This window comes from Felis catus, chromosome D1 (genome assembly GCF_018350175.1).
Source record: "Felis catus isolate Fca126 chromosome D1, F.catus_Fca126_mat1.0, whole genome shotgun sequence".
NCBI lineage: Eukaryota > Metazoa > Chordata > Mammalia > Carnivora > Felidae > Felis > Felis catus.
Window position 1 is genome coordinate 27092558 of NC_058377.1, and position 10997 is coordinate 27103554.

Here is a 10997-nt window from a genome sequence, read left to right on the forward strand (position 1 = left end):
GCATGCATATGAGACCCTCCGGGCTTGTTACCTCCAAAGAGGAGGTTGTCACAAATACAAAAGTACTTTTGTGACTACAGAACCTCTGGTAAACCTGGTGTCCCCCAAATTCTTTCCAAGTGTCTCCTCTGTCTATTTTCCTTGAAACACGGAAGGATGGCTTTGAATGAGAAAAAAGGATGCATTAGCAAGCTGTAGGATTGTCTTTCCAGATCATTTACAAGCTAGGAATAGCTCACGTCTCATATGTTTGGGGAAACACTTCTGGAGAAAGGGGTATGGAAAGAACGGCCTCTTCAATGCTTTTCCAAAAATGAGGAAAACTGCATCCCAGCATAATGGCATAATGGCCCTGGTAGAGTCTGACCTGGACAGGTGATGAATAATCCTATTTACTTCAAGCCTGTTGTAACATTTTTGATCATTGGTCTTTGCTTCTTTAAGTCCCAGAGTCAAAGTGCTGATTTTCAATAGCAGTTATGTCCCTATACGTTTTCCTTCTTTTTCCTTTGTAAGTCTCTGAAAGGAGAAGGATGGGGCCATTGGGCTCCATTCCCCATTCTCTCCTCTGGAATGTATTAATAGCTGCAGGCAGGAGATTTACCCAGCCCAGGGAAAGTCTTGAATGTCCTTGGAGCCCTCTGGTCTCATTTGGGAAGGCTCTGGAAGTTATTTTTTTTTTTTTTAATAGAATGAAATGCCCCTAAAGACAGCCCTTTGGAGAGAGAAGTCAGACAGTGATCTGCGGACTTTATCCTGCCCCATTTCAACAATAACAACAGCTGCTGGCTGGCTCACTGCTGGGTTGAGTCTGCATGGCTGCCCCCTCCTGGATTCACACTTACTGGGAGATGTGCCTTGCTAGTTAATTTCCAGGGTAGCACCTGCCACTTGCCGAGCGACCTCAAGGTGTCAGGCTTGTCTTAGTTATGCTTAAACCCAGTGCGTGCCCTTGCCCCTGGGACTAAGGGTCCCTGGTGTGTGGTGAAAGCCTTTAGGAGAATGGTAGATGAAAACAGTCCAAACAAAACAAACACCAACCAACCAGCAAAAATCCCAGAGGGGTATTTTGCTGATTCTGGATTCCCTACATCATCACGTTCTTTCCCAAAATATGTAATTACAACAGGATGGCAAACTCCAGCCCATTGGCTAAATCCTGCGCTGCTGTTTTCACATAGTCTACAAGCTAAGCATGATTTTAATGTTTTTTAAATGATAGAAAAAAATGAAAAAAAATTCATGACACTTGAAAACAGTTTGAAATTCAAATTTCAGTGTCCACAAATACTGGTTTATTGGAATGCAGTCATAGCCATTCATTTACACGATGGCTGTTCTTGTGCTATAAGGGCAGGGTTGAGTGAGCCTAAAATGTATTTACTATCTGGTCCTTTGCAGGCAACATTTGCTGACTCCTGAATTACAGTAAAGCAGCATTAGTTTGGAGTCTTCAAAATTTGGAATATGGGATTATTTAAACTCACTTGTGTTTTTTACAAAATGAGAGGCTCAAAATAATTTCTTGGTGTGACTATAAAGGAAACTATATAAAACTTAAAATTCAAATATCTATGTTTGTCCTTAATTCTTTATCTAGCACTTACTCATTATTTAATCAGTCCTTAAGTAATTAAAGGACTTTTGTGTTTATGGTATTTTATATTGTAGGTCTATTGTGGATTTTAAGTTTTTAATTAACTTCTACTATTGGTCACTGATTATATCTTAGTTCATAACTGGAATTTTATAGAGTGTATATTATCAATTTATTATCTATACTAAGCTCTGGTATTCTCTAGGACCTCCTTCTAGAACCAGATTGGAAGAGACATAAGTGGTCATCTAATCTACTTACATTCCCATTTTGCAGAGAAGAAACAGAAATGCAGAGGTTTTAGTGATTTGCCCAAAGACACATAATTAGTGGTTAAATTTTTCCTAAAATACTATGATACCCCCCTGTATGAGATAAAAAGTTGTATTACTTTCAAATTTCACTGGCAATTCATACCTTTTCATTAAAATTGAGTGCTTGTTCTGGGTCAGGCAGTGTTCTAGAGGATCATTTTAGTTTAATTTTCATTCACTCCTCAGTAAATGATAGTCTCCATCTTTTGAGAGTGCTTGCTATGCGCTAAGCACTCTGCTGAACAGCTCACATACATGATTCCACTTTATCCTCATGACAGCCCTCTGAAAAAGGCATCCTACAGATAAAGAAATAGGATGAGAGAGGTGAGTTAGCTTGCTTCCGGTCGTTGGGTTAATAAGTAGTGGATACAGTGTTGGGGCACCTGGGAGGCTCAGTCAGTTGAGCACCGACTTCAGCTCAGGTCATGATTTCATAGTTTGTGATTTTGAGCCCCATGCTGGGCTCTGCACTAACAGTGTGGAGACTGCTTGGGATTCTCTCTCTCCTTTCTCCCTCAAATAAATAAACCTCTCCCCTCCCCCCCCAAAAAAATAAACCTAAAAAATATTAAGTAGTGGAGACAATGTTTTTAACCAAGGTCACATTCATAAACTACCAATTAAATATATTATTTTCTGGTGATAATGTCCTGCGCTGAATTAATGTTCCTTTGTTTAGAACCAAGGATTAAATCATGGCATTACAGAGTGGGAAGGGATTCTAGGATTCATCTTTAAAGATCCCACAGAAGGGAATAAACAGCTTTCCCCAAAAGCCTGTTTGTAGCACTTAAACATAAACAGAGTTCTTTCTCTCTAAACAAAATAATACTCCTTTTGCCACAATTTATGTTCTTTTTGTATAATTTTGGCTATTTTGTAATAGCCACGACCCTGTATTGCCCTATAACAGAGAGAGAGTTTCCTGGTCTTTATCTGTCACACTACTGAGCATCCATCCCAGGAAGATTATGTTTGACTTTTGACATCACTTATGTGCTGACATTCCCCTAATATTCTCTTTGACATGCAAGTTTTTGTGGCTGCCACCTGTATGTACACAAGTATCCCTATGTATTTTTATTTGTCTAATTCTTTCTTAGTCCTAAATGTTCTTTCATAACTTTGGAAATTCACCCACTATTTGGGAAACCCCTAACTCATATTTTTGAAGCCCCTTTAAGTGCAATTTCCTTACTTCTGTGAAGTGCTAGCTACTTTGAATGCTTAACCTACCTTCATTTGGTTGTTCTGGTGTTTACAGTCACAGGTTCAATGGATGAGCTCTCAATCCTGTTATCTCTATCTCTGAGAACCAGATCTAGCACAAACTTTTGTGTGATGTTGACACTGACTTGCTTGCTGGCCAGATTTTAATGGATTTTAATATACCAAGAAGCAAACAAATAAAGCTTTTTTGTTTCTGCTGTTTGTATTTTCAGTGACTTAACTGCCGTGTTATTGGGTTCAATGTTGGGCACCCAAAATATAAGGTTGCCCAAGGTTTCATGTGCAGTGCGTCTGTGATTACAATCTGTGATTACTAGTGTAACTTGTGCGTTCTTAGTTTTATATGCCATAACAATGGACACCCTGTTGATAACAGAGGCTTAGATCATGCTCGCTTTACTACCTTATGGCCAGCAGGTGGCATTGTTGGAACTTCATATTTATTCTCTTTTACAACTTTCGGAGCAACTTCTTCAAACGTTAGAAATCTCTATCATGTCATAAAAGTTTGAGTCGGGAATTCTTCAAAATCGTACAAATAAGAATCTGAGTGTTTATTACATTTCTTACAACCAGCCACTAGAGAAGGTTGGAGGAGGTGTTGTGTGGTTGTCTTTAACATAACGCATGCTTCTCTCCTTCCTTCTGCTCTTTTCTCACCTTGATTCCCGGTCATCAGTCCAGTGTCTCTCAACTCAAATCATCAGGCAGCCTGGGAGAGCTGGCTGAGCTGAGATGTCTCCAGGGCTTGGGACCACCTTAATTGTGAGGGTGGTTGGGTTTCTGAACATCTGGTTAATTATTAATGCAAATGGTAGGTTTCCCCCAAATATTCATTATTGATTCTAACCACTAGATGGTAGTCTTGTCACATGTACCTTTTATAGCTGCTCCTAGAGGGTCTAAAATCTGTAAACAATGGGTCTAATTAACCACATCTGATCATACACACACACACTCACACACACACACACGTGTGTGTGTGTGTGAGTGTGTGTATAGTATTAACTTGCAATACTGTACCCTTTCTCCCTGTTTTAGAGGGAAGGAAAGAGAGATGAAGGAAAGAAACCAGGATCTTCCGATGCAGGGTAATTTCTCAGGGCAGATAAGATGCTTATTCAAGTTCTTTATTTCAAGGGACTTGATGTAAAAACTATCCACTGTGTAGAAATATGTTCACAATGAGTTGGAATTTGAAGCGCTAAGAACGGTAAGCATACATCAGTGTTTGTTTCTATCACCATCATCATCATTGTCATCATCATCATCACCATCATGTATTCCCATCTGGCCTGGCAGAATAACTGTAGGAGTGGGAGTGGGAGTGGGAAAGAGGGTTCTTGAATTGGGTGGGAGAGGAGATCTTTAAGGCCTCATCCATTCTAGTTTCCAAGTATTCTCAGAGGAAATGAGCATTCTTTTGATTTTGGATTTTATTTATTTATTTATTTATTTATTTATTTTTTAAATATATTTTTTTTGAAAGACAGAGAGACAGAGTACAAGCAGGGGAGAGGCATCATGAGAGAGGGAGACACTGAATCCAAAGCAGGCTCCAGGCTGTCAGCACAGAGCCCGATGCGGGGCTCGAACTCACAGACCATGAGATCATGACCTGAGCCAAAGTCAGACGCTTAACCGACTGAGCCACTCAGGTGCCCCTGATTCTGGATTTTAAAAAAAATCCAGTTTTTTTTCTTTTAGACATCTAGGCCTAGAGCAAATTGTGCAGGTGTCCACTGATGATGCTTCCTGAGGTTATAGGACTTGTTTCTTTCTCTCTTTTTTTTTTTAATAAAAAACTTTATTTTTTAAAAATTTATTTATTTTAAGAGAGAAAGAGAGAGAGAGAGAAATGGAAAGAGAGGCAGAGAGAGATGGAGAGAGAGAATCCCAGGCAGGCTCCAAGCTGTCAGCACAGAGCCTGATGTGGGGCTTGAACTCACCAACCGTGAGGTCATGACCTGAGCTGAAATCAAGAGTCAGATACTTAACCGACTGAGCCACCCAGGCACCCCTCTTTCTTTCTTTCTTTTTTTTTTTTTTTTTAAAGAACATTCTTTTTTGTAGTCTGCTCTGTCTGGAGTCTCATCAAATTCATTGGCACTACAGAATTTTGAAGAGGGACACAGACATTAGAGGAGGAGATCCTTTTTCTAACTTCTCACTTTACAGATAGGGAAATTGAGATCTGCAAGGAGGTCATTTTCCCGGAGTCACACCCCAGTTGACAGGAGATTCAGGGCTAGAATGTGGATCCCAGCCCTGCATTCATTCCATGTCACATCTAATCCCACTGTCCCCCCTGCTGCTCTATAGCAAAACCCAGGGTTTGTGTGCCATGTGTAACCTGCTCACACCCATGCTCTCTCTCTTTTTAAAGTTCTTAGTTTATTAATCCTCTTACGAAAAAGTCTGCACAATCACCACAGATAAAGTCACTGCAGAATCTTTACTCCTTCTGCTGTCCAATCTCCAGTTCACTTTTTGCCAGTGCCAGCACTGACTTTTGCAAGCCCCTGACTTTCGTCATTCTGTTCTTGCATTCCTTTTGCTGTTTTCTTGAGTCTTTTTTATTTTTTAATTTGTTTAACGTTTATTTATTTTTGAGACAGAGAGAGAGCATGAACAGGGGAGGGGCAGAGAGAGAGGGAGACACAGAATCCGAAGCAGCCTCCAGGCTCTGAGCTGTCAGCACAGAGCCAGACGCGGGGCTCGAACTCACGGACTGCGAGATCATGACCTGAGCCGAAGTCGGACGCTTAACCGACTGAGCCACCCAGGTGCCCCTCTTGCGTCTTTTTAAAAAATTCTTTTAACATTTATTTATTTTTGAGAGATAGAGTGTGAGCGGGGGAGGGGCAGAGAGAGAGGGAGCCACAGAATCTGAAGCAGGCCCCAGGCTCCGAGCTGTCAGCACAGAGCCCAACGAGGGACTCGAACTCACAAACCGTGAGATCATGACCTGACCTGAAGTCAGATGCTTAGCCGACTGAGCCACCCAGGAGCCCCAAGTCTTTTTCTTCTCATACAGGCCATGTCCTGCAAGTCTGTGTTTGGGTTCATTTTTCTTTGCATACTCCAAGGAATCCTAAATCATGCCAAAGCCCATTGTCTTGCCACCACCAAAATGGGTTCTGAATTCAAATACAAAGGTGACACCTGGTGTGGTCTTGTACATTTTGGCTTGTTTTTCCTGAATTTCTCTCTTAGGTACTAATACCTTTCTGGGGTGACAGACATCAAAGACCATTTGTTTCTGTTGTGAAGTAGTCAGTTGGCCGTGAATTCCTGGTCTGGATAGTTACTGTTTGGTTTATGATGGTGCCCAAGCTTCAAGCCATGCTGTCTCTCTCCTAGACACACAGACACACAGACACATACAAGAACCTTTGCATTTGGGAAAGTGAATCTTGCAGGTTTGGAGTGTAAGGTCTTGCCCAGGTGTGGCAGGCGATGAAGCTGGGACAGTTAGCTGGGCCGGTAAGCTGGGCCAGTATGTGAGGGCATGTATTTGTTACCCTGGGTGCTGAGGAGCTTTCTTCCAGAGGCAATGAAGACTCATTAAAGACTTAAGCAGGGAAGTAACTGACGGCGTTTGTCTTTTAGAAGGACAGCTCTAGCAATTATATAGACTGAGGACCACGTGAAGGGAGGGGCTGGAAAAAGGGAGACCTGTTAGAACAAGCTTTCCAGAGATGGTGAGGGCCCTGGACTAAGGATGTGGTGGTGGTGATGGAGAGGAGTACGCAGGGTCCATGGGGTGATGGGTGCAGAGGCTCAGCGGGGCGAAGGTAGCAAGGCTGACTAGTTGAGGGCTGAGGTGAACAGAGATGCCACTGGCCAAGTTGGGGAAAACAGGAAGAAGAAGGTGTGCGCATGTGTGTATGTTGTGGAGGGTATGTTCAGAAGAGGGACTAATGAGTTTGTTTTTAGGCCTGTTTAGGACCCTCTAGTATGTCACTGGAAGCTCAGCAGTCACGGGGACTATGAATGGGGAATTCAGAGCCAAATGCTAAGATGTGTAGTTAGAGCTGTAAGAATGCAGTCTGCTGGATGAATATATGTAAAATTTGGGGTTTTCTTTTAAATTTCTACTCATCTTTCCAGTTTCCGCATTCCCCCACTTTTCTCTTTTCACATTTTTGAGAGCACAGGTGAGATTTGTCGGTCCAGTCACTGCTCCTGTTGTCTCTTCTCTTCCCACCTCTGGGACCTTTCCAGAAGCAATAGGCACCCTTTATGTGCCTTTATGAAATGCAGTGATTTCCACCCAGTGGAGCTCTGTGGTCTACAAGTGTCTTCCAGTTGGTCTGTTGGCTGATTCACCCTGTCAGGGTGGGATGTCCTGATGGGAAAGAAGAGATTCCCGGGTGAGAGAAAGAGAGGAGAAAGGGAGAAATCTTTACTGGGGGTAACTTGATGTTTAGAGTCTCATCAACCACAGCTTGAAAGTATTGGACAAGTGGCAGGGCTGCTCCAGCCAGTTTGGCTAAGAAGTGACATTACTGGTTACTGTATCCCATCACCTCTCAGCTCTCAATGGTGACAAAGGAGGCTGCACCGAGCTGTAGGGAGCAGGAACAAGGGCAGGGAAAACACAGCAAGCCTTTATGAAGGAGATAAAATCTATCTTCTCAGCAGAGCATTGGAACCCAAGGTGGGAGACAATTGGGGTCTGCTGGGTGCCTTGGGTTCTGCTCTGGGATCCACACTCAAGTGGGAGGTGGGTCTGGGCCAGGATAGCCAGAAGCAGCTTTTCTTCTACCACTGATCTGGGTCAAAGTCTAGTTTGATGTTATTCTGTAGTTAAATACCAGAGTTTTCTGCCCTTTAATTTCTGATGTTCCTGAGGATCAGAGAAAGCTCATGCCTATAAGCCTCATGCGTATTCGGTTGTGGACACTCTATTGAAAATCTTTTCTGCCACTCTGGGCTCACTGCTCTCACCTTGTCCATGATGATATCTGTTGCTCATCTCCCATTGCCCACCCACTTCACTTCCAGAGTGAAACAGAGGCATGAAACCTGACATGAGGCAATGCACATCGACTAAGTTAGTAAGAGATAGGGAAAGATGAGGTAGGCATTCCACATGATTTTGTAAATGAGAAACCAGATAAAAATTTGTGGGCAGTAGCTTATGAGGTGGAAATCCTTCCATCCTGGGAGATTTAGTAAGAACCCTCCCAACCTATTGGGTCCAGTAAGAGGCGTGATGGATGACAGATAGGTGGAGAAATGGAATCTGTTGCTGTGCAGGTGGTTTGTTCAACCTTAGTGGTGACCTTGCCTAGGAAGGTCTTTTTGAGAACTCTTGTTCCCTCTTCAAGAACCTCCCTTGTTGGTCCTGTCTGAAATTCCACCATCACAACTGCATTTTGAACAAGACTTTGATACTTTAAAGGTGTAAATATATGTGAATGGGAAGCACTTTGAAACTGTTATCAGTTGTTTTCACCTGAGTGTAAATTAAGATGCAGGCAGCAGCAAATTTTGAGGAAAGGAGTTGAAGATGTATGAGAAGAATTAGAGAGAGGGCAGAAAGCAGAGCAGGGGCTGGGTGGGGTGGGGAAGACAGGGAGTGTAGCAGGTGGAGGGGAGGGGGCTAGAATGCTTGGAGGAGACAAGAGTGGAGGAGCACAGAGCAGATGGGAAGGGTTGGCTGTCCTGGGTTTCCAAAGGCTATGTACCTACCCCCTAATTTTACCTACATGAAGAGAGAAAGAGCTTACAGCTCATTTCATGTTTTGTTTTGTTTTGTTTTGTTTTTTTTTGGCAGAACAAATCAGAGAAATTGCAAACTCCGGAAGTGAGACCTATATCATACTTTCTAATTACAAGAGTCCCACGTAATGCTATTTACTCTGTGGGCTCATTGTGTTCTTACTGATGATAATAAGAATATTACTCCATTTTCATGAGTAAGGAATTCAAAGTTCCTGGAGACTGGGCCATTTAACTAGCATCCCCAAATAACCCAACATCAAACAGAGCTGGGGCTAAGCCCTGGCTTGAAGATCTGCAATTTTGTGCAGTCAGCTTGACTGTTCCATGCTCCTGATTTCTCAGTCATATAAGGGCTGGTGTTTTAGGCTCAGGTCCTGGAGCAACCATATCTGATTTTCAAGTATTTTAACAACATGTGTGAGAAGAGGCTTCTTCCTGTTTGGGCATGGGCAGGGCTTGCTTGGTATAGTTCAGGAGCTAGGGAATGGGCTTCTGAGAGTACAAATCTGCCAAAGTTATGAGCCAAGTTTCAAGTGTGTGTACATTCCTGGTACTTTTCTAGGGATGAGGTTTCACAGTGTTTATAACATCTCCAAAGCCTCCAAATGGTGAAGAATCACTACATTAGAGCAAACTGTGATCTCTACTGACTTGCAGTGAGTCGAGTCCCCTTAGTGCCGTAGCCTGGAGGGAAGGAAGTGAAAATGAATACAACAGAAAAAAATGCTCTCTTAATACAAATTAAATAGTACTCCTCTGTGATGAGTGTTCTCTGTCGCTTTTTGTAAAGGCTCCAAAGACAGTAGACCAGTCACACTGAGGCCATCAAGTTAGGTGTTGATCTAGAGTTGGACTTGGCTTCCAGGCAAGTCACGGTGTTCTTATAAATCCTATTTAAACTAGCTTGTGAGCAAGCATTCAAAGAGTGTGAGGGGTGTGGGTATGGAAGGAAGATGAGGAAAGAACTGCGTGCTGGGGGTATACGACAGGCCAGAAGGGGTGTGCCCACGTTGGGAGTGAGGAAAATGGCACGGTCTTGCCAGAAGAGAGGCAGCTGAGTGAGGTAGAGAGGAAACATTCTGGGCTGGGACTTAATACCAGGTGAGTGTTCCAGTCTTCCTCTTGCTACTTACTAATCAGATGACCTTTGTCTATCCCCCTAACCTCTTTAAGTCTTAGTTTTAATTGCCCAAAGTGGAGATGCCAGTAATTCCTGTCCTACCATTTTCCCTCCCCAAGTGTTTCTGTGAAGATGAAGTACGATCATATGTAGGAACTCGTTTTACAAATCACACACTCTTTTGTGTATGTCAAGTAAATTTTTTAAGAAGGAAAATGTGCCTAGGGAAGAAAACATAGTCACCTGGGAGGAATGATGCATTTTGTTTTGGATCCTTGTCTAACGTACTAAAGTTCAGGGGTGGTGCTTTCCTGCTGATGGTGGCTGGTGGCCTGAGGCTCAAGTTCAAGTGCCCAGTTTGAAGCTACTATTCTGGGTGCTGATGGTGACAGGAAAAGAGTATACTGGGAGGAGCAGAGGGGATAGACGATAGTTTGGCAGAAAAAACTTCTTTCTAAATCCCCAGACAGGAGTGGAGGATTTAGTATTCATTTCTTCTCCCTTCTAGTTTTTTCTCCTCCACCAGCCTGAGCGCTAGTTATCTCTTGAACAGCCAAGTGCTCCAAAGTAATTTACGTGTGTGTGTGTGTGTGTGTGTGTGTGTGTGTGTAAATCTATAAAATGAATGATTAAATTGGGAAGCCTGAGATCCAAGGGTAGCAGCTGTTTTTCAAACTGTGTAAGGGGGAGATTCAGGGTATAAGCAGGAGGCAGCAGGGAACCATGGTTTGATGAGTTTCCTCAAGCCAAGTCAGGACCCTTTGTTCTCACCTCCTAGCATCCAAGAGAACAAATACAGGACTTAAGTGCCAGAGGGATTTCTATGAAATACTTTGCCCCAGAGAACCAAACAGAGTGGGTGGCTGAGATGGAAAAAAATAGAGTTAAGTATTTCCTCTGAGCAAAGAAGAATGGACCCAGGCCCAGGGTTATAATTCATGGGGTCTCAGATGAATCTCCAGCTGCTTCAGCTGTCTCCACATCTGGGAGAAGAGTGGCC